The sequence below is a fragment of the Pseudophryne corroboree genome, chromosome 7 (assembly GCF_028390025.1).
Source record: "Pseudophryne corroboree isolate aPseCor3 chromosome 7, aPseCor3.hap2, whole genome shotgun sequence".
Taxonomy (NCBI): domain Eukaryota; kingdom Metazoa; phylum Chordata; class Amphibia; order Anura; family Myobatrachidae; genus Pseudophryne; species Pseudophryne corroboree.
Window position 1 is genome coordinate 384,373,881 of NC_086450.1, and position 14,963 is coordinate 384,388,843.

At 48.3% G+C, this 14,963-nt stretch overlaps 1 protein-coding gene across 2 annotated transcripts in view; it reads right to left on the reverse strand.

Annotated features, from left to right (window-relative positions):
* The window catches only part of LOC134945364 (interleukin-4 receptor subunit alpha-like), a 143,785-nt gene that overhangs the window by 113,960 nt on the left and 14,862 nt on the right, over positions 1 to 14,963 (reverse strand). Inside the window, exon 1 of one of the 2 annotated variants that reach the window (XM_063934583.1) lies at positions 4,208 to 4,348. The exons of the other annotated variant lie outside the window; for it this stretch is intronic. The gene's annotated coding sequence lies outside the window, so the exon portion shown is untranslated. Of the gene's footprint in view, positions 1 to 4,207; positions 4,349 to 14,963 lie in introns of those variants that run through there. 2 annotated transcript variants of the gene reach the window in all.

Below are 14,963 nucleotides of genomic sequence, written 5' to 3' on the forward strand. Positions count from 1 at the left end.
GCCGCTATGTGTAAAAATGGGGGACTGCCTACCGCAATGTGTAAAAAGGGTGGACTGCCTGCCGCTATGTGTAAAAATGGGGGACTGCCTGCCGCAATGTGTAAAAAGGGGGGACTGCCTGCCGCAATGTGTAAAAATGGGGAATCTGCCTGCCGCAATGTGTAAAAATGGGGAATCTGCCTGCCGCTATGTGTAAAAAGGGAGAATCTGCCTGCCGTAATGTGTAAAAATGGGGAATCTGCCTGCCGCAACGTGTAAAAACGGGGGACTGCCTGCCGCAACGTGTAAAAAGGGGGGATCTGCCTGCCGTAATGTGTAACAAGGGCACGCTGTCTGCCGTAATGTGTAACAAGGGCACGCTGTCTGCCGTAATGTGTAACAAGGGCACGCTGTCTGCCGTAATGTGTAACAAGGGCACGCTGTCTGCCGTAATGTGTAACAAGGGCACGCTGTCTGCCGTAATGTGTAACAAGGGCACGCTGTCTGCCGTAATGTGTAACAAGGGCACGCTGTCTGCCGTAATGTGTAACAAGGGCACGCTGTCTGCCGTAATGTGTAACAAGGGCACGCTGTCTGCCGTAATGTGTAACAAGGGCACGCTGTCTGCCGCTATGTGTAAAAAGTGTACGTTGTCTGCCGTTATGTGTAAAAAGTGTACGCTGTCTGCCGTAATGTGTAAAAAGTGCACACTGTCTGCCGCTATGTGTAACAAGGGCACGCTGTCTACCGTTATGTGTAAAAAGGGGACGCTGTCTGCCGTAATGTATAAAAAGGGGGACGCTGTCTGCCGTAATGTGTAACAAGGGCACGCTGTCTGCCGCTATGTGTAAAAAGTGTACGTTGTCTGCCGTTATGTGTAAAAAGTGTACGCTGTCTGCCGTAATGTGTAAAAAGTGCACGCTGTCTGCCGCTATGTGTAAAAAGGGCACGCTGTCTGCCGCTATGTGTAAAAAGGGGACGCTGTCTGCCGCTATGTGTAAAAAGGGGACGCTGTCTGCCGCTATGTGTAAAAAGGGGGACGCTGTCTGCCGTAATGTGTAAAAAGGGGACGCTGTCTGCCGTAATGTGTAAAAAGAGGAATCTGTTCGCTGTAAGGTGTAAAAGGGTCTCTACCTGGTGTAGTGGTGCTACTGTGCGGCGTAATTTGAAGAATGGAGACTACTGTGCACCGTTTTAGGAATTGGTATTATTTTGTGGCCACACCCCTTCCCCGCGAAGCCACGCCACTATGTATTTTTGCGCGCGCCTACGGCGCGCACTGCCCCTGTTTTGCATGCAGGGGTGGGGCTCCAATGCCGTTTCTTGCACACAGTACTAAAATGTCTAGTTACGGCACTGTTGCTAGGTATCCATTTCTCTGGCCCTGAGCAGGTCCCCCTCACCAAATCCTCTCAAGGGGTGAGGGGGTGGACTTGGATGGGATGGGGGGGCCCAAAGCATTTTGTCGCACCTGGGCCCGCCGCTTGCTAGTTCCGCCACTGGCGCCAGATATGCCCCCAGTGCTGCTACACATGCCCCCACAGTGCCTCCCACAGTGCCAGATATGTCCCCAGTGCCAGATATGCCCACAGTGCTGCTACACATGCCCCCACAGTGCCAGATACGCCCACAGTGCTGCTACACATGCCCCCACAGTGCCAGATATGCCTACAGTGCTGATACACATCCCCACAGTGCCTCCCACAGCGCCAGATATGCCCCCAGTGCAGTACACATGCCCCCACAGTGCCTCCCACAGCGCCAGATATGCCCCCAGTGCTGATACATGCCCCCTCAGTGCCTCCCACAGCGCCAGATATGCCCCCAGTGTTGATACACATGCCCCAACCGTGCCTCCCACAGTGCCAGATATGCCCCCACAGCGCCAAATATGCCCCCAGTGTTGATACATGTCCCCACAGTGCCTCCTCCCCTGAAAAAAAAAAAGTGCTGCTCACCTGCTGCTGCTGCGAGGGGAGGAGAGGGCAGCGCGCGCCTCTCCTACCCCTCCGTCTCCAGCGGCGGTATGTATCTGAAACTCGGCGCCGGGCCGTGAGCCAATCAGAGCTCGCGGTCCGGCAGCCAATCAGGAGCCTCAGCTGCCGGTCCGCGAGCTCTGATTAGCTCACGGGCCGGCGCCGAATTTCAGATACACACCGCTGCTGGAGACGTCAGTGCGCGCCGGGCAGCGGTGGCCGGGAGCGGATCGAGCCGCTTGCTAGCCACCACTGTTGCAGCAGCGCCCTCTACGGCCCGGCGCTCAACGCAGCTGCGTAGCTCGTGTATGCGTCGGGCCGGCCCTGTTTGAGCCCCACAATACACACAGCAGTGGGCGGGGCTCTGACACAGTGGGCGGAGGTCCAAGACACAGATAGGAACGATGTATCTGTGCAGATGCCTCCTCTGCTCCAGCCTCCAGCACATCGGCTGCAGCGTGTAAAGAGTGGAGATGGGTGCTATAAGAAAGTCACGCTGATCATCGGTATATTTAATAATGGGCAGCGTGATTTTCAGTAACCAGTGTGCTGGGAGAGGTGTCTGGGAGGTGCTCTGTCTCACATGAGAACAGCCTCTTCCTGCGATTGTGGAAACACAGAGGGAGCTCCTCCAGGCTGCGGGCTGCTGACAGGCACCGGCCGGCTGTCTCTGCTTGTCAGAAAGAATGAGAGTGACTCACTACTGGGGGGCGGGGCCAGAGGCATCAATCGGCCCCACAGGACTGCCGGTCTCCTGGGAAAGTTCCCGGTGGTCTTTATGGCCAATCCGGCCCTGGTGTGCGCTATATAAATAACTGGTAATAATAGAGAGGAGCATGAATGGAGTTTTGCACTGGAGCAGCACTTTTCGCAGAAGTGCAAACATTCCAGTGATATTTGTTCAACTGTCCTTATTGTTACAAGGAAAAGTATATGACCAAACCATTTGTTACGGACAGAGCTAGACCATCTATTATGAATCTAATGGGTCCTACACACTGGCCGATGTGTGCTGCTGATATGAACAGTCTCGTTCAGTAATGAACGAGAAATTGTTCATATCGCTCAGTGTGTAGGGTCACTTATGCCTGCAAGCAAATGTGGACAATATCGTCCATATTAGCATGCAGGGCTATGGGGCTGGGTGACGTCAGGGAGTGAAGAAACTTCACTTTCCCCGCCACCGGGTTGTCCGTATTGGCCGCCGGGCACCTCGTGGCAACTTGTCAAATGTGTAGGGGCTATTAGGCGCTTGTCTACGGTCCAGATTTCTTTTACAAACGGGGGGAAGGTGTGTGGAGGGGGGATGTTTATCTCAGACAATTACCATGCCTTGGGTCCCCTAGGGTTTTAATCAGGCCTCTTATTCTGCATATGTGAAGAAATGAGAACAAATTCTCCAGGGACCTTGTGTGCAATATTGCCCAGAAAGTGCACTCATGACAAGGGGGAATCCTGACACCTGCAGAATGCCGAACGTAAGTATGCCAGGGAGGGTTAGGGTTAGGCTGCGGGGGGGAGGGTTATGCTGTTGTGAGAGGGTTAGATTTAGGCTGCCGGGAGGGGAGTTTAGGGTTAGGATGCGGGGAGGGTTAAAAAAACGTGGTACCTGCACCCCTGTCAGAAATCCAAACAGTCAGGATGCCGCTGTCGGTATTATGACTGGCAGCATCCTGACTGCTGGTATCACATATACCAAACCCGTTCCCACATAGCCAGTTCAGACCATAGGCCTGGGGCACATTTTACTTTCTGCAACACCTATATATTAGTAAGGCAATATATAGTTTCTTGACGTTATTTATTACTGTGGTATTAATATCAAATATTTGTCAATACATGTATTGGCACATGCAGGGAGCGGTGTGTTCGTCAGGGGGCAAGGGGGGAAGGGTGGCCCGGGGGGCAGGGGGATACCCGTAGAGATTTAAGTGTACCAGGCCCCAAGATTTGCCGGCCCTGAGCCTACCACACCAGTCCGGTCTCTTGAACAGTATAGCTAGTCATATCAGTCTGCTAATGAAGTTGGATGATGAGTGCACGAAAAAGCCAAATAGCTATATTCTAATCATGCACAACAAAAGTCTTAACATACATGTTATATTATAATGTGACAGGCAATCCTACATTGGTAATCTGATAGTTTTAAATTAAATGCGTATACCCCTTATGTTCCCGGTTGCATCCAGCAGATGTAATAAATTAAGTAACCGCCTATACCAACAATTTGCCGATTCTGCTTCACGGCTTACCTTGAGAAAGACCCCCGTGGAGGGTCGGAACGCGTGGGTGCCGCCGCTGGGGGAACCAGACGATCCTGAGTGTGGACGGAACGGAGGAACTTGGAGCTGCAGCCCAGGACTCTCTTTTGATTCCAAAAGCGTTTAAGAACTGAGCGCTGCCAGTTCTTTATCTGGAACTGGTAATTATCCACCTCACGGATCAGTTTTGGATATCCCAGCTTTTTTAAGTGTTTTCACATGTTGCTGACACATATGGAATGTATTTGGTGCATGCTTGTTTGAGAACTCGTGACACAGTTCTCATTACATCGGTAATTACAACCAATACCCAGCTGCCTTTAATCTAATGTTCAGTGTAAAAACCTGTGTGAAAACGGTGTTTTATTTGTTTTACTTAATATCCTTGCAGGGATATTTTAATTGATTGTTGATTCTTTTTGATTAAAAAAACGGATTACACTATGGTATTTCTATTTTTTCTCTTGCAAATTCTATGACATCTGACTGGGAGAAAAAACAAAGTTGCAAATACCATCAACAATATTGGAATAAGTATCCATTCTTTACTATTGTCTGCGCTGGTGGAACTATCTTTCTACTTTTTTGTCTATTAACTTGTGGTGGAGGGTTGGGAATACCTCTTTTTGAGATTTAGTACCACTAGCAGCATAGTGCGCACAAAGATTTAGATGCTCCTTTCTTTTTACAATAGGAAGCGACTTGTTTCACTAGGATGACAACTGAAGCACTGACAACTTTCCAGCCCAGGAACAGGATATTTATACCAGCTGGGAAACAGGGATTGGCTGGCTGATTAAGCAGAGTCTAGAGTGCAGCTGCTGGATAATTAGGCAGAAACCAGAGTGCAGCTGATAGGCTGAAAAGTAACATGTGATGAAAACAAACATGGCTGCGCCTATGTTTGAACTTGGAGGGAAAGACTGTTTGTAACTTGCATGTGAGTTTTAACCATGAAGCTGCCAGAATCACAGTGAAGAGACTTGAGACAATGAGAAGCAGCGTGCTGCATGCAGACATGGCAAATGGAATCCAGGCTTGAAACGCTGGGACAGTCTCAAGAGGCATTTGGAAGGTAAATACTGATAAGGAATTACCTGGATCGTGACACAGGGCTACTGTTGTTTTGAGTGAATCTTTTTTAGCATAGTAGGGCTGCACATGCGTTCGCAGCCCTGCTATGCTAAAATACACTCCCCCATAGGCGGCGTCTAGTTGATCACACGAGCAGCAAAAAGTTGCTACGTGCGATCAACTCGGAATGACCCTCATTGCCCCTTTATATATTTGTAAATTTTAATCATATCTCCTCTTAATCGTTTAATTTCTAGTGTAAACATATCTAACCTAGAAAGCTTCTCCTCATAGGGCCTGATTACGATTTGATCGCACGAAGCTGCTTTTTGCAGCCCGTGCGATCAACTACACTCCACCTATGGGGGTGGGTTGTTTCCCATAGCAAGGCTGCGATCGCTTGTGCAGCCCTGCTATGGGAAAAAAATGTGTGCAGTTTCTAAGTAGGTCTAGACATACTTACCAGCTGCAACATTTCCAGCCTGTTCGGTCCTGGCTCTGACATCAAAAACCCGCCCTGGACACTCCTGCATTTATTCAAACACGCCTGCGTTTTTCTTACCACTCCCAGAAAACGGCTCCGAACACTGTGTTGCCGGCCCAGGAGTGCCCACCGCCTGTCAATCTTGAAGCGATCGCCGCTGCGATAACTTTCTTCGTTCCCTTCGTCTTTTCCTGGTGACGTCCGTCGTTGCCCAGCGACGTCCGTGGCCGGGCAACGACGCGCGTGCGCATTACGGCCCCCGCACATGCACAATAGTGACCAGGTCGCAGCTTTGCGAGCGAAAGCACGCTGCGATCGGGTCGTAATGACCCCTATAGTCCATTGTCTCCAACCCCTTAATCAATTTGGTAGCTCGCCTCTGAACCTTTTCAAAGTTCTAATATGTCTCTTTTATAGTGTGGTGCCCAGAACTGTATACAATACTCAAGATGCGCCCGTACCAATGATTTGTACAGTGGCAGGATTACATTCTCGTTCCTTGTCTCAATTCCCATTTTAATGCATGCTAACACCTTTTCTCTATCGTCCTAGTGGATGCTGGGGTTCCTGAAAGGACCATGGGGAATAGCGGCTCCGCAGGAGACAGGGCACAAAAGTAAAGCTTTCCGATCAGGTGGTGTGCACTGGCTCCTCCCCCTATGACCCTCCTCCAAGCCAGTTAGATTTTTGTGCCCGGCCGAGAAGGGTGCAATCTAGGTGGCTCTCCTAAAGAGCTGCTTAGAAAAGTTTAGCTTAGGTTTTTTATTTTACAGTGAGTCCTGCTGGCAACAGGATCACTGCAACGAGGGACTTAGGGGAGAAGAAGTGAACTCACCTGCGTGCAGGATGGATTGGCTTCTTGGCTACTGGACATCAGCTCCAGAGGGACGATCACAGGTACAGCCTGGATGGTCACCGGAGCCTTGCCGCGGGCCCCCTTGCAGATGCTGAAGTAAGAAGAGGTCCAGAATCGGCGGCAGAAGACTCCTCAGTCTTCTAAAGGTAGCGCACAGCACTGCAGCTGTGCGCCATTTTCCTCTCAGCACACTTCACACGGCAGTCACTGAGGGTGCAGGGCGCTGGGAGGGGGGCGCCCTGGGAGGCAAATGAATACCTATTTTGGCTAAAAATACCTCACATATAGCCTCCGGAGGCTATTTGGAGATATTTAACCCCTGCCAGAATCCGTTAAGAGCGGGAGACGAGGCCGCCGAAAAAGGGGCGGGGCCTATCTCCTCAGCACACAGCGCCATTTTCCCTCACAGAAAGGCTGGAGGGAAGGCTCCCAGGCTCTCCCCTGCACTGCACTACAGAAACAGGGTTAAAACAGAGAGGGGGGGCACTAATTTGGCGTTAGAAATATATAAAAAAGATGCTATAAGGGAAAACACTTATATAAGGTTGTCCCTATATAATTATAGCGTTTTTGGTGTGTGCTGGTAAACTCTCCCTCTGTCTCTCCAAAGGGCTAGTGGGTCCTGTCCTCTATCAGAGCATTCCCTGTGTGTGTGCTGTGTGTCGGTACGTGTGTGTCGACATGTATGAGGACGATGTTGGTGAGGAGGCGGAGCAATTGCCTGTAATGGTGATGTCACTCTCTAGGGAGTCGACACCGGAATGGATGGCTTATTTAGGGAATTACGTGATAATGTCAACACGCTGCAAGGTCGGTTGACGATATGAGACGGCCGACAAACAATTAGTACCGGTCCAGACGTCTCAAAAACACCGTCAGGGGTTTTAAAACGCCCGTTTACTTTAGTCGGTCGACACAGACACAGACAGGGACACTGAATCCAGTGTCGACGGTGAATAAACAAACGTATTCCTTATTAGGGCCACACGTTAAAGGCAATGAAGGAGGTGTTACATATTTCTGATACTACAAGTACCACAAAAGAGGGTATTATGTGGGATGTGAAAAAACTACCGTAGTTTTTCCTGAATCAGATAAATTAAATAAAGTGTGTGATGATGCGTGGGTTCCCCCCGATAGAAAATTATGGGCGGTATACCCTTTCCCGCCAGAAGTTAGGGTGCGTTGGGAAACACCCCTTAGGGTGGATAAGGCGCTCACACGCTTATCAAAACAAGTGGCGGTACCGTCTATAGATAGGGCCGTCCTCAAGGACCAGCTGACAGGAGGCTGGAAAATATCATAAAAAGTATATACACACATACTGGTGTTATACTGCGACCAGCGATCGCCTCAGCCTGGATGTGCAGAGCTGGGGTGGCTTGGTCGGATTCCCTGACTAAAAATATTGATACCCTTGACAGGGACAGTATTTTATTGACTATAGAGCATTTAAAGGATGCATTTCTATATATGCGAGATGCACAGAGGGATATTTGCACTCTGGCATCAAGAGTAAATGCGATGTCCATATCTGCCAGAAGATGTTATGGACACGACAGTGGTCAGGTGATGCAGATTCCGAACGGCACAAAGGTGTATTGCCGTATAAAGGAAGAGGAGTTATTTGGGGTCGGTCCATCGGACCTGGTGGCCACGGCAACTGCTGGAAAATCCGCCGTTTTTACCCTAAGTCACATCTCTGCAGAAAAAGACACCGTCTTTTCAGCCTCAGTCCTTTCGTCCCTATAAGATCATATCTGCCCAGGGATAGAGGAAAGGGAAGAAGACTGCAGCAGGCAGCCCATTCCCAGGAACAGAAGCGTTCCACCGCTTCTGACAAGTTCTCAGCATGGCGCTGAGACCGTACAGGACCCCTGGATCCTACAAGTAGTATCCCAGGGGTACAGATTGGAATGTCGAGACGTTTCCCCTTCGCAGGCTCCTGAAGTCTGCTTTACCAAGGTCTCCCTCCGACAAGGAGGCAGTATGGGAAAAAATTCACAAGCTGTATTCCCAGCAGGTGATAATTAAATTACCCCTCCTACTACAAGAAAAGGGGTATTATTCCACACTATATTGTGGTACTGAAGCCAGAAGGCTAGGTGAGACTTATTCTAAAAAATTTTTTGAACACTTACAAAGGTTCAAATCAAGATGGAGTCACTCAGAGCAGTGATAACGAACCAGGAAGAAGGGGACTATATAGTGTCCCGGGACATCAGGGATGCTTACCTCTATGTCCCAAATTTGCCCTTCTCACTAAGGGTACCTCAGGTTCGTGGTGCAGAACTGTCACTATCAGTTTCAGACGCTGCCGTTTGGATTGTCCACGGCACCCCGGGTCTTTACCAAGGTAATGGCCGAAATGATGATTCTTCTTCGAAGAAAAGGCGTCTTAATTATCCCTTACTTGGACGATCTCCTGATAAGGGCATAGTCCAGGGAACAGTTGGAGGTCGGAGTAGCACTATCTCGGATACTGCTACAACAGCACGGGTGGATTCTAAATATTCCAAAATCGCAGCTGATCCCGACGACACGTCTGCTGTGCCTAGGGATGATTCTGGACACAGTCCAGAAAAAGGTGTTTCTCCCGGAAGAGAAAGCCAGGGAGTTATCCGAGCTAGTCAGGAACCTCCTAAAAACAGTGCATCATTGCACAAGGGTCCTGGTAAAAATGGTGGCTTCCTACGAAGCAATTCCATTCGGCAGATTTCACGCAAGAACTTTTCAGTGGGATCTGCTGGACAAATGGTCCGGATCGCATCTTCAGATGCATCAGCGGATAACCCTATATCCAAGGACAAGGGTGTCTCTCCTGTGGTGGTTATAGAGTGCTCATCTTCTAGAGGGCCGCAGATTCAGCATTCAGGATTGGATGCTGGTGACCACGGAGCCCAGCCCGAGAGGCTGGGGAGCAGTCACACAAGGAAAAAATTTCCAGGGAGTGTGATCAAGTCTGGAGACTTTTCTCCACATAAATATACTGGAGCTAAGGGTAAATTTATAATGCTCTAAGCTTAGCAAGACCTCTGCTTCAAGGTCAGCCGGTATTGATCCAGTGGGAAAAACATCACGGCAGTCGCCCACGTAAACAGACAGGGCGACACAAGAAGCAGGAGGGCAATGGCAAAAACTGCAAGGACTTTTCGCTGGGCGGAAAATCATGTGATAGCACTGTCAGCAGTGTTTCATCCCGGGAATGGAAACTGGGAAGCAGACTTCCTCAGCAGGCACGACCTCCACCCGGGAGAGTGGAAACTTCATCGGGAAGTTTTTTCCACATGATTGTAAACCGTTGGGAAATACCAAAGGTGGACATGATGGCGTCCCGTCTGAACAAAAAACGGGACAGGTATTGCGCCAGGTCAAGAGACCCTCAGGCAATAGCTGTGGACGTTCTGGTAACACCGTGGGTGTACCAGTCGGTGTATGTGTTCCCTCCTCTGCTTCTCATACCTAAGGTGCTGAGAATTATAAGACGTAGAGGAGTAAGAACTATACTCATGGCTCCGGATTGGCCAAGAAGGACTTGGTACCCGGAACTTCAAGAGATGCTTACAGAGGTCTTATGGCCTCTGCCGCTAAGAAGGGACTTGCTTCAGCAAGTACCATGTCTGTTACAAGACTTACCGCAGCTGCGTTTGTCGGCATGGCGGTGGAAAGCCGGATCCTAAGGGAAAAAGGCATTCCGGAAGAGGTCATTCCTACCCTGGTCAAAGCCAAAAAGGAGGTGACCGCACAACATTCTCACCACATGTGGCGAAAATATGTTGCGTGGTGTGAGGCCAGGAAGGCCCCACAAAGAAATTTCAACTCGGTCGTTCCTGCATTTCCTGCAAACAGGAGTGTCTATGGGCCTCAAATTGGGATCCATTAAGGTTCAAATTTCGGCCCTGTCGATTTTCTTCCAGAAAGAATTGGCTTCAGTTCCTGAAGTCCAGAAGTTTGTCAAGGGAGTATTGCATATACAACCCCCTTTTGTGCCTCCAGTGGCACTGTGGGATCTCAACGTAGTTCTGGGATTCCTCAAATCACATTGGTTTAAAACCAGTCAAATCTGTGGATTTGAAGCATCTCACATGAAAAGTGACCATGCTCTTGGCCCTGGCCTGGACCAGGCGAGTGTCAAATTGGTGGTTTTTTCTCAAAAAAGCCCATATCTGTTTGTCCATTCGGACAGGGCAGAGCTGCGGACTCGTCCCCAGTTCTCTCCCTAAGGTGGTGTCAGTGTTTCACCTGAACCAGCTTATTGTGGTGCCTTGCACCTACTAGGGACTTGGAGGACTCCAAGTTGCTAGATGTTGTCAGGGCCCTGAAAATATGTTCCAGGACGGCTGGAGTCAGGAAAACTGACTTGCTGTTATCCTGTATGCACCCAACAAACTGGGTGCTCTTGCTTCTAAGCAGACTATTGCTAGTTGGATGTGTAATACAATTCAGCTTGCACATTCTGTGGCAGGCCTGCCACAGCCAAAATATGTAAATGCCCATTCCACAAGGAAGGTGGGCTCATCTTGGGCGGCTGCCCGAGGGGTCTCGGCTTTACAACTTTGCCGAGCAGCTACTTGGTCAGGGGCAAACACGTTTGCTAAATTCTACAAATTTGATACCCTGGCTAAGGAGGACCTGGAGTTCTCTCATTCGGTGCTGCAGAGTCATCCGCACTCTCCCGCCCGTTTGGGAGCTTTGGTATAATCCCCATGGTCCTTTCAGGAACCCCAGCATCCACTAGGACGATAGAGAAAATAAGAATTTACTTACCGATAATTCTATTTCTCGGAGTCCGTAGTGGATGCTGGGCGCCCATCCCAAGTGCGGATTATCTGCAATACTTGTACATAGTTACAAAAATCGGGTTATTATTGTTGTGAGCCATCTTTTCAGAGGCTCCGCTGTTATCATACTGTTAACTGGGTTTAGATCACAAGTTGTACGGTGTGATTGGTGTGGCTGGTATGAGTCTTACCCGGGATTCAAAATTCCTCCCTTATTGTGTACGCTCGTCCGGGCACAGTACCTAACTGGCTTGGAGGAGGGTCATAGGGGGAGGAGCCAGTGCACACCACCTGATCGGAAAGCTTTACTTTTGTGCCCTGTCTCCTGCGGAGCCGCTATTCCCCATGGTCCTTTCAGGAACCCCAGCATCCACTACGGACTCCGAGAAATAGAATTATCGGTAAGTAAATTCTTATTATTTGCCTTTGTTGCTGCACTTTGGCATTGTGTGTTGCTGCTAAATCTACTATCAATGAACACCCCCAAATCCTTTTCTAATACAGTTTCCCCTATATTTTCCCCATTTAATTGGTAGGTTGCATGTATATTCTTAGTCCCAAAGTGGAGAACTTTACATTTTTCCACATTAAACCTCATACACCATTTCATTGCCCACGCTTCCAGTTTAAATAAATCGCTCCGAAGAGACTCAACATCCACATCTGACTTGAATATCCTACATATTTTAGTATCGTCTGCAAAAATTGACACTGTGCTTTCTAGTCCTTCTCATAAATCATTAATAAATATATAAAATAATAATGGCCCCAGCACAGAACCCTGCAGTAATCCACTAATTACTTTAGCCCAGGTGGAAAACATCCCATTAATCACCACTCGCTGTTCCCTGTTATCAAGCCAATTACTCACCCACGTACAAATAGTGGGGCAGATGTATTAACCTGGAGAAGGCATAAGGAAGTGATAAACCAGTGTTAAGTGCAAGGTGATAAACGCACCAGCCAATCAGCTCCAATATGCAAATTGACAGTTAGGAGCTGACTGGCTGGTGCGTTTATCACCTTGCACTTATCACTGGTTTATCACTTCCTTATGCCATCTCCAGGTTAATACATCTGCCCCAGTGTCTGCTATACCGAGCTCCCTTAATTAGAAAATCAGCCTCCTGTGAGGAACTGTGTCGAAAGCTTTTGCAAAATCCAGATAAACCACATCTATTGCGTTACCCTGGTCGAGATTGTCGCTTACTATCTCATAGAATCTAATCAAATTAGTTTGACATGACTTATTTCTCACAAAACCATGCTGGTTCTTATTAATAGCATGGGAGTTCTCCAAGTAGTCCTGTATGCTGTCCCTTAGTATACTTTCCAATAGTTTACCCACTATTGATGTCAGACTAACCGGTCTATAGTTACCAGGATGAAGTTTAATACCCTTTTTAAATATTGGGACTACATTCGCTATACGCCAGTCCTTTGGTACCATGCCTGATCTAAGTGACTCAGTCAAAATCAGATACAGCGGCCTTGCTATTTCAGCATTTAGCTCCATCAGAACCCTAAGATGTAGGCCATCTGGACCAGGAGATTTATTAGTCTTAATTTTTTTTAGCCGTTCACGGACTACTTCCTCAGACAGATAAGTATTAAGCATATAAAAATGAATCACACAGTCGTTATGGAGCACTTCTGCTATGCTGAAATATGGGTCTTCAAAGTTCATATCTCCAGGTAAATTGCTTCCAGTATAGAGCAAGCAGTGAATTGAAGTAAATAAATTGTTAACCTCTGTGAAGTCCCCTGTCAGATGGAGATCAGCCAGACGCTGGCCAACTGCTGTGGGACAAAATTGAAAATAATCCACCACATTTACTCCCCTTATTGGGTAAAGATAGAGGGTGTCCGGTGATCGGGAGTGCCCTGTACATTGGATTCATTTGGGCTGCAGAGGCTGCTGCCATTTGTTAGCATGAGTGATATCATTCCCACAGATACCCCTTTTCCACTGCCACTAAAAACCCAGCCTATTGCCGTGAAAACCTTGGTGCGGCTCAGTGTAAAAGGGTTTACCCGGGTCCAGTGACCTGGGAATCCAATCCGGCTGGCTTGAAGGATCCAGGTCGCGGTGCAGTGTAAATAGGTAAGCAGGGTTGATACGACCCGGGACCCATTTACTGCCTAGGGAGAGCTGGCACTAGGAGATCATCTCCTAGCACCGGGACTGCACACGTGACCACTGACATCACCGACCCAGCAATAGTTGGGACCTGCCGCCAGTCTGATCAGGATCTCAGCTGGGTCGCATCCGGGTTGAAGCCGGCATTTAGAGGGAAAAGTGGTAATAGCATGACTGTGACTTTCATTGTGCTGACTTTGATCTAATTACCTGCGGCCCCATTATATACTTGCAGTGGAATGCTCCAAATGTGGAGCATTCCAGAGATTCACAATGTATTCACTGCAATCCACCACTGACTCTATGCTGGAAGCAATGGCCCTCATTCCGAGTTGATCGGTCGCAAGGCGAATTTAGCAGAGTTACACACGCTAAGCCGCCGCCTACTGGGAGTGAATCTTAGCTTCTTAAAATTGCGACCGATGTATTCGCAATATTGCGATTACTAACTACTTAGCAGTTTCAGAGTAGCTCCAGACTTACTCTGCCTGTGCGATCAGTTCAGTGCTTGTCGTTCCTGGTTGACGTCACGAACACACCCAGCGTTCGCCCAGGCACTCCCACCGTTTCCCCGGCCACTCCTGCGTTTTTTCCGGAAACGGTAGCGTTTTCAGCCACACGCCCCTGAAACGCCGTGTTTCCGCCCAGTAACACCCATTTCCTGTCAATCACATTACGATCGCCGGAGCGAAGAAAAAGCCGTGAGTAAAAATACTTTCATCATAGTAAAGTTACTTGGCGCAGTCGCAGTGCGAACATTGCGCATGCGCACTAAGCGGATTTTCACTGCGATGCGATGAAAAATACCGAGCGAACAACTCGGAATGAGGGCCAATGTACCTTGAAGCATTAACTCTAGACCCATATTTGAGCAGAGCAGAATGTGCTCCATAATGACTGTGTGATTAACTCTTATTCTACATGCTTATATTGCTGCAGTTCAATAGATTTACCTTATTTTAGATGTTATATTATATGTATGATATCTGTTGTCTATTTATTATACAGTAAATATTTTTTGTTATATATTGCTGTTATATGTGGTTACTTAATTTATTACACCAGCTGGGCACAACCGAGAACCTTTTTTCTGTGTGCATTTTAGATTGGCAGTGAAGCAGCTGTCCTATCCCAGTTTGCAGCCAGCTGGTGTGTAATTTCATTTATTTAGTGATTTTTTAACTAATGCCAGGTCCAAAGTATTCGGAGGTCCCACTATGACACTTATTTGCCCTTTTTCATATACAGATGGGTCCACATTTATCTTGCCTTCTTTGCTGCGCCTAGGCACACCATGGTTTATTAACATAAGCCCTTCATCTATTGTTCTCAGCTGCAATACAATACAGAGAACAATACATCAGGGGATTAAGTCATTACAGCAGGGGATTAAGTCTGACTGACCTGGCTCA